Raw genomic sequence first — 16,868 nt, forward strand, 5'->3', positions numbered from 1 at the left:
ACTAATGGTCCTTCAATCATCAAAATCCTGGATTGCAGTACTTTTTTAATTGGTTTAATTCTAAAATTAATTCTACATTTAATTTTATATCCAGCAGCTGCTCTTATCAGCTGTGTACAATATAGCTGATCATCCAGACCAAAACCATTCAGGTTATGTCTTTTTTTTTTTTTATTTCATTCTAATTAAAGCATTGTTGACTTTGAAAAAGGTTCAAACAATGCTAACAGGTCATCATATTGTATAATGTAAACAGCACATCTAGCCTTTACCTGTTCATTACACAAGGATCAGCTTCAACTAAAATCAGGTCTTACTGTAGTTGTTATTGAAGTTATTCAATGTTGGGATTGCACCCTTGTTTGAAGGTGTGTGTGTGTGTGTGTGTGTGTGTGTGTGTGTGTGTGTGTGTGTGTGTGTGTGTGTGTGTGTGTGTGTGTGTGTGTGTGTGTGTGTGTTGGTCTCCGGATGTCTCTGGACCACCCTAGCTATTCTCAAATAAACAAATGAAAAGGGGGGCCTAAAATTCCTTCTGCCTACTTTTAAGGCTCATGGGAGAAATTCCTTATTAATAGAGGTGAAAGGTGAAAGAGAGAGGACGGAGTTGGACGTGCGGGCCAGTCTCCGAATGAGTCTGGCTTTACAATCGATACACAGCAATCTTGCATTGACTTGTTTTGATTTGGACTTACTAAGCGTTTTGTCTGTGATGAGCATGTGTTAGTGATGAATCCTGTGCTTTTATGCCAGCATGTCTGTATTTTCCTCATCTTTAGTTCCTGGCCCTTTGGAAGAGTGTTTGTATTTCAGTCCTGCAGAGTGAAGACAAAAGTGGTATTTTGCTTGGTCCCCACTTCTTTAAGGTCCCATTTTAGAGTTTAAACTGTCATGTAGTGTTGACATCAAAATGAGGATGTGGTTTAGGTCACAGCTTTAGTGCATAACTTTTTTATAAAAATTAACTCAAGCCATTGCCAAAAGAGTTGATACAAAGCTAATTAAGACTATCAGCTCCACAAAACTCTCTGTATTTCTCAGTATGGCTATGTATACTAAATGGTGTTGTCCGGTGACTTTCGCACGCAGAAATTCGAGTGAAGATAATGACCTCTTCTGAAGAGTCCCATGTTTTTTTAATCCTCCGTGTCCTCCTTGGCTACTAATAACTGCGTGGAGGAAGGGGTGGTGGTGGCGGTGTGCGAACACGGAAGGCTTGCGTCAGGTTGATGCGCCGACAGTGTTGTTGTCATTACTTAGAATTCCTCATGGGGGAGACAGAAACTACGCACTAAAGCTTTAAAGGGGCTGTACTCGATGTTCAGAAAAAAAGTGGTCTGGGTTCTGGGATTGTCTCTAACAGACCGTTCCCCAACTCATCAAATACCAACGCTTTCTCACTGCCATTGGCGTCGGCTAACGTTGCACAAGGCACTAACATGCACGCGCGGCCGGACCGGCTATCACAACAAAGAACATAGAAGCTTGGATTACAACACACACAGAGGTAGTGTGACTTAATTCTCTGCTCAGGACGCCATTACTCAACATCTATATCATTGAAAATAGTTGTTTACTGCTATATTAATTATTGTTTATTAAGGATCCCCATTAGTCATCATAGTGAAGACTATTCTTCCTGGGGTCCAACACAAGACAAATATATATTAATGTTCTGAATATCGAGTACAGCCCCCTTAAGGTCAGGAAAAAGAGGGTCCTCCTAAGGAGGGAAGCACAAGGATACGTATGTGGGTGTGTATTGAGTGTGTATTTTGGTGTTCCCATGATTCCAGGCTTCACTAGAGGCTTGGCTAGCTCTCGCTACTGCCCCGTCACCGCGCTTCACTACACTTAACAGAGGCTTTATGGCCAGATTGGGCAGTTAAAAGCCTTTACGGGGTCTGCACCATCCACCAATAAAAACAGCAAAACTCCCTCTTCCTGTCTTCTCCTTTGGCAGACATTTTGTTTAGCATGTGTGAAATGTGTAATAAGGACAAAGACAGACAAGAGGTGGAGGTAGTAGTAGTAGAGATAATAGTAAACTAGTAAACATAATGGCGTTAAGTATAACGTTATCTCCCCCTCTCTCTCTCACACACACACACACACACACACACACACACACACACACACACACACACACACACACACACACACACACACACACAGGGCCCCTCAGTCTAGTTTTCCATTTTGTTTAAGCAGGGATCAGGAAATCTTTCTGTGGTGGCCAATAAGCAGAAGAGTGGGAGACAAAGACCAGTCAGTGATGGGCAGGCAGCAGCAGCTCTTCTCTGGGCCTCAGCCACCTTTCCTCTCTCTAGTCTGTGTGTGTGTGTGTGTGTGTGTGTGTGTGTGTGTGTGTGTGTGTGTGTGTGTGTGTGTGTGTGTGTGTGTGTGTGTGTGTGTTTGTGTGTGTGTGTGTTGGGGTACCTCTCGGAGCAGAGCAGCACTTATTGTTAATTGTGAAATGCAGGGCAGTGGAGTGGCTGGGAACAGACAGAAGCACAGGCGTGTTGCGATAATTTGAGCTGACCACGATCATTTTGTATAATCATTGGATTCCACGATCAATGGAATTTAAAGCCAATGTTACAAATGTGGCAGCAAATAGAAAGTAAATTAGGTGCGTATTCATCCTGTGGGTAAATAAAATGTCAATATAAGCACAAGGTTCCAAGGTTGGGAAAGAAAAGAACTTGGCTGTCTTGATCTTGCTGCTGTTGGGCAGGTTCTTCTGTTTCAGAGACGGTATTTGTTGCTTTCCGAAGCAAGATGATGACAGAGAGATGCTAATAACGACTCTTTTTATTTATAGCAGAGAGTCTCCACTATGGGTGCATCAGTGTGTTTGATAGCTCTAGGGAAAGTTATGCTGGAGTTTTTGCTTCCTTTCAGCTTTTCTAATTAGATAATTCACATAAAAGAGTAGCATGGGTCGTTGAAGAAATGTCAGTGTGTGTGCTGAGAGAGAGAGAGAGAGAGTGTGAGTGACAGTGGAGCAGACAGGTGCTCAGAGCAGACAGGTGTTGGATCGGATTAGAGAAGAAATTAGCAGTGAAGTTGTTAAGTACACTGCAGCACGGCTGTGTGGCATAAAATTAACAGAAAAAGACAATTAAATCGTTAATCGCCATCATTTGTATGACAATTAAGTGTCAACTTGCAAAATACATGATCGTGACAGCCGTACATGTGCAGCCACTGGTGGCTCTGCTTTGTGACGGTGGCCTGAGAGTTTGTTCTCCTGACCGACTCAGCTAGCTGTGGCTGAGGCCCCCTTTTGTTACTGCTGACTCTGGGTTGGTGTGTTTCCCCTTGCACCCTCCCTCCTTCTCCTTCACCCTCTGTTTCAGCATTGACTCAGAAATAGAGGGTTCAGAGGTCATGAGGAGCTGGACGACGGGGAGGGGGGTTTATCTGGGAAACGGTGACCTTTTTGTGTGCACTAGGGCAGAATACCCCTCCCCTTTTTTAATTCTCCTCCCATTGCGTTTCCCCTCCTCCAACGCTCAGCCTCCTGCTCATTCCCCAGTGGGGACCCATCCCCCTGTCTGCTGGCCCCGGGGCAGTGGCAGTGACCTTGGCTTTGGCAGTGAAATAAGGTGGCCCAAACCTGCCACAGCTTCGCAGCTCTAACCCTGCCCTTTTCCAAACAAGCAACGCAGCAGCCTGGAAGAACAAGAGCACAATAAGCACATTTTCACTCACTCAGAAAGGACATTTATCTGTCTCTGTCATACGATTTCTGTTTTTCCAAGAAAGCTTAATAGTTAATCACTGCGCATAAAAGTCAGTTCTATATAACAACGTAGTTGTCTACCTCTATTACTCCTGTTATTTTCAGACGTGTTTCATACAATACTTCACTAAGTGAATGTTGGCTTTCAATTATTTCCTCACAAAATAATAATACTTAGGTTCTGCATTAAAGCTTTTATTTGACCAGCATCAGCGTGTTGGAACACTTACTTTGTTAACTTTCAATTGGGGGCTAATGAGGGAGGGCGAGTGTGATACTGTGAGAGATTGTGGGAGGAAATGATTGAATGGGTTTAGGTTCTGTGTGTGTGCATGCATTGTAATCGTCTTCACAATCAAATTCTAAAATAAGGGTTTTACTTTAAAAACATGAACTCACTGGGATCGTCACTGAAAGTAAAAAAATACAGTCTTTATTCTTATTTCTCCATAGTTGTCACATACGGACAGAGCACCCAAGTGTTTTGGGGTTAAAGGCCTGTCGAGCTCCAGTGTGTATGCAGTCGGTCACCAGGGATGAAATCATTTCCACAGGAACCAATTAGAAGAGGTTACTGCTGGCAAGCGATGGAAGATTATTGGGATGGCCAATTTCTTCCTGACAACTTGTTACCTGCAATGTCTGTAGTTTTGTTACCATGTATCACTTTTGGGAATCTAATGACCAAGAGGCTTTTATTTCCATTTATTATTACAAATTATTGGAACATTCGGTGTTGTAAATTTATAATATGTCTTAGTAAACTGATTATTTTTTGTTTTTTGGATTGTTGGTTGAAAAAAGACTTTTGATGGCGTCGTCTAGGGCTTTAGCATATTGTAATCAGTATTTATAGAGCAAAAAGGATAAACCTTGGATTAGACAATAAATTAAATATCAGATCCGTTGATAATAAAAAATAACTGCAGCCTGAAGAACCATGTGCATTGATTCGAAAAGTACTCTGCAATACAGCATTATACAACATATACCTCTAATCACTTCATTTGAGTTTTCTTTGGTGGTGGACTTAATGCAATCATGATGTAGAAGTGACTAGGCAGCATTCATTTGAGTGATTAGAGAGGCAGAGCAAGTAGGCCACAGCAAAATAAGTGTCCACCAATGCCGGGGTAGATGAAAGTGGAGAGAGGTGGGGAGTAAAATAGATGGAGCATGTGTCGGTGGTCTCAAATGATCTCTGGGCCCCTCTGGCTCTGGAGGCTGGACCTTGAACCAGGAAGGAACATTCCATTCTGATGCTGTGCCGTGACCTCCTGACCCCGGCAGCTTTGTTTCAAGGGCAGCTTTCGACAGGCAGCAGGATGCAAAGCAACAGCGGCCGGCTCGCTTAACTTAAAGAAGCACGCCTCTGCCGTTAGAACATGCTGGAAAACTGCTCCCCTGATCCCACGCTCGTAATTTCTCACTGTGACGTGCACATTACCTACGCTTAACATCAAATAAATGCACTGACGTGTGCACACTCTTGCACAGGCTCATGGTCAGTGACTGTACATACCTAGACCTGCATCTGGTAAAAAATAGTAACTAATGTGCAGTGTGGGCATTCCCTTAACACATAGACATGTTACTGAGGCCTGTTTTTCTCCTTGAAAGTATCATTGAAACATGTCATTTAATTCCCACCTCAAGTGATGTAGTAGCAATTTTAGGATCCATCGTAAGAGGTGCTTCAACTCTTTCAGTAGCTGCTTAGTGGACAAGATGTGTTTATTTTATAATCACATAAAGATGTTGTATCACCGTCCAATTGCAGTCTTTAATCATATTTACGAATGTATCTCAGTTTTTTTTTTTTCTTTACAGAAGTGGTTTATGTCATGTGTTAGTAAGTCGTAAGGCGGACCATTTCATTGCCTCGACGTGAAAAGATGAAACATGATGCTAGTAGTGTAATAGCCCTCTCCATTTTCCAGCATAGGCATTATTTGTGAGTGGGAAGACAGTTTTAGAGGGTTAGCTGGCTGATGGCAGGCTGAGAGAGCCCAGTGATATGTGCTTATGTCTGACAGCCTTTGGTAGAGCTCCTCCCATCCACTGCAGGGAATGGACGAAGAGGACAGCATGACAGTCAGAGAGAGCTAGCACTACAGGGTGCTTATTTAAAAGCAGAGTACAGAAACATTGATATGTGAGTGCTTACTGTAGAAACACCCAGGGTGTTGACTTTTAGTCAGGTAAATTATTATGTAACATACTGTATCACAATATTGTATGGTAAAAATAGTAATTTAGTGTCAGTGGAAAAAAAACATTAACTGATGTATTGTACTCAGCTCCTTCAAATGTTAAAAACCAGAACAGGTGGACTAGCTAAAAAGATAGTTGTTTCACAGAGAATTAGTGGGTTAATATTTTGATAATCGATTAATTGTTTGAGTAATTTTTTAAGCAAAAATGCCTATTTCCTGTTCCAATGTAAGGATGTGCTACTAATCTTTGCCTTATACGACAGGAAACTGAATATCGTTTGGTTTTGGGACTGTAGATCGAACAAATCAAGCAATTTGAATATGTCACTTTCTGACGTTTATAAACAAAAAGATTAATCAAGAAAATAATTGACAATGAGAATAATTGTTAGTCGCAGCCCAAAGGTAATCTATGCAAACTATCACACCCAACAGTAGTAAAGAGGTAACCAAACATGTATGTTTTGAGCTGATTGGAACTACAATTAGTCAGTTTAATCCAGCACTAACTGATAATCCTAATGAATTGACAGGAATTTTATTTAAAGGATTTTGAACAATGAAATAAACTATACAGTAGGTGTTGTCTTTGTAGCATTTGCTAGGGCCTTTCTTTTTCCATAGAAAAAAATGTTTCTCTCAATTTATGTAAATCCAGAGCGGCTCTTTGTTTACTCAAGTGCTGAAAATTGTAATTCATTATCTGATAGAAAAGATATGCCATCGTAACAAATACAGTGTCTTTGTTTGCACACACACACTGTAGGTAGAGGCAGAGACAAAGGGCTTTCATTTCTCACCCACTGTCTTGTAACACTAAGTAGTTATGACAGTGCCTGCACTTGCCTTTCCTTTTTCTCCTCCTCTGCATCTCTTCCTCTGTGGTTATTCTTGCTGCTGAATTGGGGTGAACTAGGCTCCATGCATTAGGTGTGGCACATGTGCGACAAGAAGAGCTAGGGGTTACTGACTGCATTTTAACATTAATTCATTGGGATTAGCCAGTTTGGAGGCAAGTGGGCAGCTGGGTTCCTAAAATCACCAAGGGACAGTAATATCCCTGGTGACTGCAGTCAGCTGGCAGCCTGAATGGAGTGAAAGAAGGAGGAAAAAGACAGTAAAAAGAAAAGAATAGGAGGCAGACTCGGAAACTCAAAGTCTGCCTCCTGTTTCCAGCTGTCTTAACAAGAGGATGTAGTGGTGACAATGTCTTCACGTCACAAAGCAAGGCGATGCCAGTTATCCATACATTAATGCTGCTCTCTTTGTCATTAACATAAATGCTCCATGCTCTTAAAAGGCTGCTGTCACTGTAGGAATGATTCCGTTTTTATTCCATTGCCCCTCTCTTTGCTACATGTTATGCATTTAGGCCTGAGTCTTCGGCACACACATTTCTTTCTCTGTTTACATGTACATGAATGTGTGTCTGTGCAGCTGCTACAAGTTCCTAAAGGCATGCGGTGGTTGGCAGAAGAACGTCCAACCTATCTTGTTGATCATGATTGATGTCACAGCATCTCTCCTCCCAATAATTGAGCTCATATTTAAAGAACAGGACATCTGGGGTTTTGATACTTCCTATCTTTAGCCTCCATTTAGCCCATTATGAGCCAAACCCCAGGCTTGCTCTCAACAAGAGGGAGATGATTTACCAATCCAAACATTTTAATTTTGTTTATGAAGCACTACTGTGCTTTTTTTATGGTCTTTCTTATTCCTTCGTCATCAGTCCACTCCCTCTGACTTTGTCACAATCGCAAGCTCCTCCTTTCCTACGTTGTAGTCCTATTACCCCCCACGAACGCATCTCATGGCACTGTGTTACCCGCGATTGTGATTAATGGCTGCAATTCAGCCTGAAAAATTCCCTTGAGTGGGTGCCAGTTGGCTTACACAGAGAAGAAACTCATTACTGCTGTCAGTTGAGCTGACGGAGCAGAGAGGGGTGTGAGTGATTGTATGTGTGTCTCTGTGTGTGCGTGCATGCATGTCAGAGAGAGAGAGAGAGAAACAGAAACTAATTTTTGTGCATTTCAGTAAGTGCATTCATGTCTGTCCACCTTTGCCATGTATAAGCCATCATGTGTAAATAAGTGTGTCCACGTGTTTGAAGCGGAGGGTAAAAGTGACAGTCTGTCCCAGGGCTGGTATCCAAGTAACAAGGGATAATTTCTCAGAAATGACTGAGCCGGATATCGTCAGCACCCTGAACACACAAACACTCCAAGTTAAGGTTTTTAATAGATTACTCTGTGCACACCATGGTGCTTTATGACCAAAGTCATTCTCTTCTACAGTATGTTACATAATATGGAACATATGGATTTTCTTTTTACTCCGACTTATTAGTCCTCTACGTTAAGCTAATTCTTGTTAAATCAATGGAAAGGTTTTTATTGTAAACAACATTAAAGGAGAATTCCGGTCGATTTCAGCACGTAGCTCTGTTGTTTGTAAATTTGGAGTGCTGTCAGTAGAGAGAAAAAAAGAAAACAATCGGTGTTGCCTACACCGTGTTATCCTCCTGCTACAGTTAGCACTCAGGAGGCTGAAACAGGGCAAGTTTTAAATGTGCTTTTAGCCTCTTAACATGTTCGAAATGTCATTACAAGTGCCTACCCGTGTGAAGTGATTCCTTCCAAGTGAACACAGTGAATCTGACTGCAGTAGATGTGAAAGAAATGCATAAAAGTTGGGCTAATTCAGCTCTGTTTAGTTCCGGTGTTGAGACAGCAAGACGAGTGCTTCGGGAGCGTCTACAAAGTACAACACTGAAAAGAGATACAAAAATATTTATTAATTTAATGATTTAGTAAGGTAGTGTCTCCAAACTTACCTTAATTATAACATGTCTCCTGCTAGTTGTACTACAGCACTTACTTTTAAAAAATAACCATATGCCTATTTTTGAAAATATTTTTGTGGAGTTTTTTGGAAGGAATCACTTCACACGGGTAGGCACTTGTAATGACATTTCGAACATGTTAAGAGGCTAAAAGCATGTTTAAAACTTGCCCTGTTTCAGCCTCCTGGGTGCAAACTGTAGCAGGAAGATAACACGGTGTAGGCAACAATGATTGTTTTCGTTTTTCTCGCTACTGACAGCACTCTAAATTCACCAACAACAGAGCTACGTGTTGAAATCGACCGGAATTCTCCTTTAATTGCCTGTCCACTCATATTAAAGATCAGGTGGTAGTAAGAAAATAAAGCAAAGGCAGAATAGAAAGCAGTCTAAAATGAGGGTAGGCCTGCATAATATGGATAAGCAGAGTGTGCAACTCATAGAAAGACTACTAACTTCATTCCCTGACACCTCAAATGCTACCAAAATGAAGATTTGAGGACATGCACATATACATATGAGAATTAGCGCCATATGTGGCTCAGGCTTTTGCTGTGCTGCTTAGTTTGAAGAGAGATACATCTAATTATGTTGGTTAATTCCGATTTTTTTTGTACAATGCATGTAGTCAAGTCAATTTTATTTATATGGTACAATATCACAAATCACAAATTTGCTTTACAATCTGTACAGCATACGATACTCTTTGTCCTTAGACCCTCGATTCAGAAAAAAACTCCCCAAAAAAATAAATAAATAAATAAATGGAAGAAACCTCGAGAAGCGCAACAGAGGAGGGATCCTTCTTCCAGGACAGACAAACATGCAGTAGATGTCGTGTTTACAGAATAGACCAACATTGCAAAATGACATTACGGACAATTAAGAGTTTTAGTTTTGGATTCAAATGCCTCAACAGAGTTGAACTGTCTCATGTCAGCAGGGAGCTTATTCCAGAGAACAGGGGGCATGATAGGAAAAGGCCCTGTATCCTGCTGACTTATTTTCAACTCTGGGGACAGACAAGAGCCCTGTATTCTGAGAGCTGAGAGCACGTGATGAAATATAATTTTTTTAAGGAGATCAGACAGGTATGAAGGGGCATACATAGAAGCCTGTTGAAGTCTGATCTGACATGGATAGAAAGCCAATGAAGGGAAGCTAAAACAACAGCCTGATGACAAGACATTACAAATTAAAGTCTGGATGAAACAAGCTAATTATCATCAGCATATCAGTGGAAATTAATTTCATGATTGCGTATAGGTGAACTATAAAAAGAGAAAAGCAGAGGGCCAAGAACAGAGCCCTGAGGTACTCCATATTTCACATCAGAAAAATTTGATAGTAGTTAATGGTAGTTGATTATTATAGGAAACACACTGATTTTATCCACGTGAGAGCGAGGCCAGAGACGCCATATTAATCTTCTAGTTGGTTAAGGAGTGTACAATGATCACTAGTGTCAAAAGCTGCGCATTGAGATCTAGTAATAGAAGCACCGAGGTGGAACCTTTATTAATAGTAAGTAGAAGATCATTTATCACTTTTGTAAGTGCAGTTTTAATGGAGTGAGTGACAGGCAGCTCAAATTGGCCCTAGTCTCGTACTGCCAGACCTCCCTCCACAGCGCTGCGGAGGAGGGTCTGGCGAGTCCACCCAGCATTCCGGGATGGGAGAAAAATGTGCTCTGGTTTATTGGCATTTCTTTAAACCAATCACAATCGTCTTGGGCGGCGCTAAGCGCCGCACAGAGCAACGGCACCCTTTGCAAAATAGCCTCGGGAAGGAACTTGTTTTGGTGGAACGTGTACATTCAAAGGTTGTTTTAGTCATGCAACAGAAAACTCAGATTGGACAGATAGTCTAGTCTAGTCTAGTCTAGTCTCGATTTACCCTGCAGAGACCTGAGGAGCAGTTAACCATAGTCCTCATAAATCAACCAGAGTTTAAAACTCCAGCACAAAGAAAGCGGAAGGTAACGGACATCTGGCCGAAATGAATGACATCCGGCGGAATTTCCGACGGCACCTGAACAATCCCGGAAGTGGAATGTTGTGGATATAGACTAAATTGGCCCATATTGCCCAGCCCTAGACTGGAGATTTATAGAATATGGACAACTGGAGATTTTGGAAATGCAGTTGTCACTCATTTGTTTGTGTGAAATTTTGACAGAATTGCATTTTTGGAAACTGTGATATGAGGATTTGGAAACCAACTGAGACATATAGATAAATACCCAATGGGAACCACGCAGCTGAGGCACATTGGGTCTCCCTCTTACAACTGCCAGAGGCTTCTCTGTGTGTGTGTGTGTGTGTGTGTGTGTGTGTGTGTGTGTGTGTGTGTGTGTGTGTGTGTGTGTGTGTGTGTGTGTGTCTGTGTGTGTGTCTGTGTGTGTCTGTGTGATGGAGTGAAGAAGGGGAGATTTACAAAGCCATTTCAGGCATTTAGGGAGCCCAGTTTTCAGGGTGCTGTGAGATGCAGTGGAGCGCATGGGCCGGTCCCGCCCTGTGTCTTTCAGATCTCCCATGGGAGTGCCAGATGTGGGGTCATCCATCTACCCCTGGATAAGTCCAGCCCCCATCAAAATCACTGTCAGATGTATAGTCAACACTGTATGCTACGCTACTCACACATTGAGTTATATTCATCTCAAAATATTCTCTAGACTTATTTTATTTTATTTATTTATTTTACCATTATTTTTTTCAGGCAAGTCATTAACAGGTTCTTATTTACAATGGCGGCCTGACAAGTGGCAAAGCCACTTAGGAAAAGGGGAAGGAGGGCTAGAAAAATAAAATACATACAGTTTAAATGACATAAAATACATGTATATATATTCTTTCTACCAACAATATGATCAAGACACAGCAGCACAAAGGAAGACTTTTGGGGAGAGATTCATCCTGTCCTCCTCAGACTGGCCTCACTACCCAACAGTTGTCCTCTAATGAGGGGGAAGTAATGAGTGTTGGACTGAGGATAATTGTGATGCCAAATGTCCATCCAAGTTGTTATTCAGAGCCACTGCTGTCTGTGGGCCTCGCTTATTTTTGGCTTCACAAAACAAGAGGCGGAGACGAGCCAAAGAAGAATTTAATGGCATTTCCATTTGAATATAAATGTTATCTTACTCCAGATGTCTCTAAAACGTTTAAAAATATTACAAACTCTCGAACACCAAAAAGCGACAAGACAATACAGGGATAAAGCAGTTGTAGGGTTTCGCTTTTGTGTAGAGGGTGTACAGTGAATGAGCTGAATAAAAGATAGCACATAATTCATGTGGATATGAGCTCATATATACTGGTTGGATGACGGGAGAGGCATCTCATTTGAATTCTAAAGCAGGCAGTTGTATGCTGAGGTATTGGCGATATTAATTAGATATGTGGCCTCTGGCAAGTAGAAAATGGCACTGTGAAGGCATAGCCTCTTCCCAGCAACAATCAGGTGTGAAAAAGAAGAGTGACAGAATGTTTTTAAGGTGCATTACTCTCTGCAATAAACATTTGTAAAATGATGTTTTTTATAAAAGCATGATTTTAAAATGAATTTAAAAAAAATACGAGTGGTAAATTACTTCTGTTGTCTTGTCCTGGTGACGCTTTTGTGCTAAGAATTATGAGTGTGTGTGAGTGTGTAAGGAGTGCGTGTGTGATTAAAGTAGGTGAATTTACTCTTCCACCAATTGATTTTGAGCACAGACCCTCAAGGAAAGCTTAATGCTCCCTGAAATGCTCAAGAGAAAAGAATTTCATTAACTTAAAAGATTTACTATCTGCTACCTCACAAGTTAAAGAGGATAGAAAAAGTAGGAAATCAGCAGTTTATACAGAGCCCAAATCCCGACCCACTTTCTTGTTATATTTTAGAGGCTTTTAGATGTTTTCTGTCCAAAGTCTGAGTTAAATGGTTACCCACTACTGTACTGGGCAGTGAAAAGTATGTTACTTCTATCACAAGGAAAGCACCTTGCTATTGTAAGATAAAATACTGATTATTTTGTTAGCATTCAACAACTACAGCTCGCATGAGTCCATGAGCCTTGCATGTACCAGTAAAACTCATTAGAGGAAAGGCAAGGTGCTCACATTTTACAGGCCAGAACAGAACTCCAGTATCATTATGCAGCTTTTTTAAACCCTCTATAAGACAAAAACATTGTCTGGCTGAGGCAATAGGAATGTAGGCTTGAAAGGTTGATGAGACTTCAGGTCTCTGGGGCTATCCCACATGCAGTGTCCTTAATAAGGTGCCAATTTGACAGGGACACACTAAGGAGCAGGCAAGTTAAGAGGAGATCACATTTTTTCAAGTAGAGCATTCCAGGCTGCAGTTACAGTATGGGAGAGTATGCACATTCACTGAGCTGTCTCTAACCTCAGACCCATAGACGGCGCTAGGTTATTCTGAAGCACCCCTAAAAAATCATCTCAGCACCCCATAAAAATAAAGTCCTTATCATTGTGATTTTGTGAAATCGTTTAGTGCTCAAACGTTATTACTTCTACAAACCTGATTTTAGCGATGGAATAGGATAAATGACGACAGGCTCAGCTCAGTTGTAGCCTAAAGTCAACAGCCTATCTGCGATTCCCTGAACGAGGGCGCCTCGGCCTACTCTTCAGTCTGCGCAGATAACTTTGGGGAATTTGGTCGTCAGAGTATGGCTACTTTCAACCACTGAAAAGGTATGGTTAATGGAGTGAAAATTAAATCTAATCGAATGAACACGTTAAGTAGGCTACAGGTGTAGTATTTGTGGAACCAATCTGTAATTCCCTGATCACAATGATGGCAATTATATCTGAATTAGCCTAGCTTATTCACCGCGGAGTCCAATTTTGTTGTGCAACGTTAGACAAAATTGCTAACTGTAGGCAAATGTAGCTTAGGAGTAGCTTACAACAAGTTTTTAAAGTGTGCTATTAATAGCCTGCCGTAACGGCTTGAGCACCGCTACCTCCCTACCAGACACTTTCTTATTTTTAACTGTCAATGCCAATGAAAAATAAATAATTCGACCTGACGGATCATCAGACTCATTCATATCAGAACTGAAACACTGGAAGAACAAACCCTGACTCACAGTCTGTTTCCCCATAGATGGATATACATTTCTTTTTTTTAAAGAAAACAGCCAGGTTCAGGTGAGAAAGTATAAGATAAGCCTTTAACATTATCCCACTGCACTGAACAGCAACCCCATATTCACATATGTTATAAATAGGTGAATGTATAACCTTTGGTAGGAGGAGAATAGAGAGGGAGAAGGGCAGAGAGAGCAAGATGAACAGGGTGAGAAAATGGCTAGGTAGCCAATAAGACATATATATATATATATATATATATATATATATATATATATATATATATATATATATATAGTAGGACTACTGTGTTTTTTGTTTTCTCTTTTATTATTATTTCCTAGTTGATTACAAAATGTTTTGTATGTGATTGTCAGTGATATGACGGAGGGAGGGAGATAGAGAGAGAGAGAGCAGGATGGAGAGAGAGTGGACAAAGAGAGGGACCTGGAAGAACCAGGTGAGAAAGTGGACATATATTGTATGGGCAAAAACATTTAAAACACTTAAAATATTCCATTCACATTATATTTACATATGCATTTCATGGAGGACTAGGCTCTTAAGAAAAAGAGATGTTGTATTTTCCCCATCTGGTTCAGAGGCATTATTAGAGTAGATTATTCATCATTTAGCTGTATAACCATATCAGTTTCTATCAATGGTGTAAATGAAAAAGTTGAAAATTAACAGCAGAAAAAAACATGAATAATCCTGTCTAAAAATATGTTAAGGCTTATTTTACCAGTTCAAGGTACTGTATGTGCAAGGGCGTAGCTCAAAATTCTGGGCCCTTTAGAAAGGCATTTTCTATGGGCCCCTCCCTGCATCCACAGTTATTAATTGGGCCCTCCTCACATGAGGGCCCTGGGTACTCAGTCCCCTTTTCCCCCCCAGTCCGACGTCCCTGGGTATGTGTGCTGCAATAATCATGCTTTGTAGTTGCCATCTTTTTTCACAGCAGATGCCTTGAATCTGTTGATAGTATGTCATAATTGCATGTCTCAATCTGTCTATTTATTTCCCCAAAACTCACAAGAAGTCATGATTTAAGGGTTTAAAAAAAAAAAAAATCGTACGGGGGCATGCATCTAGAGTAAACTAGATTATGTGATAGGCAGTAGTGAGGGCTTTGGAAAGTAGAAAAGATGTCCTTTTGAACCATGTCTCTGATTATAATGAGGGAATGTTTGAAGGTGATTAATAAGTACGCAGTTTTAAGCCCAGTTAGTCCTTAAATGTTACAAAAGGCGCTCTCTCTTTGTTCTCACACGTCAAATCCCTTCTTTGTTGCATGCGAGTCTCTGCATGCACAAACATATTAAACACTTCTTTTTTCTTTTTTTTTTTTAAAAGGAAACAATATAAACAAGGAGAAACACTGGCAGTTCATTTTAAATCAAAGGCTACTTTTCATGGCACTGGTTTGTCTGTTATTTTAACCCTCCTTTCTCTGTTGTCCTCCCCCAGCTCTCTCACTCTCTCGCTTGTCTCTAATCTTACCCAAAGCCGCGACTGGGAATCATTTAAATAATCCCTTAATTTTCAGCATCTGTTGTGCTTTAATGGGTCTCTCTTTAATTAGGCATGCTAAAGTGAGTGTAGGATGCTTAGTGTGGAGATTTGGGGCTACTGGGGCAGAGCAAGAGTGCATGAGCACGGGGTGCTGGAGAGGGAGGAGAAGAGGCCAGAGGGACGATGGGGTGTGGTGTAGGGTGGAGGGGGCTTGAAGTGGTGCAGGAGTAAGGGGTGTGACGGAGGCACAGGCACAGAGCAGGGCACCAGGGGCCTAGGCTTTGTGCCTGGGGTGGAGAGGTTAGGAGGGGTGGGGGGGGAAACACAAGTAGACAGTGTAGAATGTGCCTTCCCATCATACTCTTTTTGTGTGACAAAAAAGCTTCTTACCTTACGTTTACATTTTACAAAGGTAGTTTGTTCTGGAGCTTTCGACTGCATTGCACCATCAGTATAAGCAGATGTGAGTTTGCTCAGTAATCATGGAACTGTAGATCTTCAAACTTTCATATAGGACGTTTCAGGGCTGTAGTCAAGTCCACTTTTGTTGAGTCCAAGACAAGTCCAAGACCAGGACTAGTCGAGGCTGAGTCAAGACCGAGTCCAAAGAGAGAAATGAGACAGTCAAGACAGACAGTAAAAAAAAGAATCCTGTTCAAGAGCACTTACTTACCTGTTCATAATTTATGTCATCTTCTATTTTAAGATGATCATATTGCTTTATTATTATTTGTAATGATAAAAAGCAGGTGCAACGTAACACTGTAGGCCATATTATTTACTTTAAGTAGAGCAATTTCACTTAAGTCACATAAAGCTGAGCTGCAACTTCACATTTTAGATGTTGAGCCTTTTTTTCTTTTGTAACAAGAACATTATGGACTGCCAATGGAAAATTGACCAAATAACAAGCAAGAAGTTGTCACTAAAAAAACAAAATGTTCCCATTCTTGAACTTGAAAAAGAATCCATAGTACAAAGTGCTCGCTGACATTATGTCTGTAGACAAAATAAAATTGATGATGATTGAGGTATATGACACAGCCAGGCATATACCAGGCGGCCAATGTCAATGCCTGTTCTAGATGGACTTTTTGAATTAAACCATCACCTGTTTTCTGAACAAGCGCGCTTCATCAATGTTTTAGTTTTGAAGGAGAAAGTTACTTTTGAAAAAAAAAGTATAGTGCTAGACTCAGTCGAGTCCAGCTAGAATATTTGACGAGTCTGAGTCCAAATACCAACGAGTCCAAGACAAGTCAGAGACAATAGAAAAACGTCTTGAGTCCAGACTCAAGTACTACAGCCCTGGGACATTTCTTATCTTTACAAAGGTAGTTTTAATTACAGAACTGTTATGTTGGATTGCATTATAATGTACAGGGGTTAATATTTCTCAGGTTACTCAGCATATCGTTGCCTCTCATTAACTTCCTTGGTTT

The 16,868-nt window shown here is 41.0% G+C and overlaps 1 protein-coding gene across 2 annotated transcripts in view; it reads left to right on the forward strand.

Moving 5' to 3' along the window:
- igdcc3 (immunoglobulin superfamily, DCC subclass, member 3) overlaps positions 1-16,868 on the forward strand; it is a 64,339-nt gene that overhangs the window by 16,969 nt on the left and 30,502 nt on the right. The gene's annotated exons all lie outside the window — the stretch shown is intronic.

Source organism: Sander lucioperca, chromosome 3 (assembly GCF_008315115.2).
Source record: "Sander lucioperca isolate FBNREF2018 chromosome 3, SLUC_FBN_1.2, whole genome shotgun sequence".
Lineage (NCBI taxonomy): Eukaryota > Metazoa > Chordata > Actinopteri > Perciformes > Percidae > Sander > Sander lucioperca.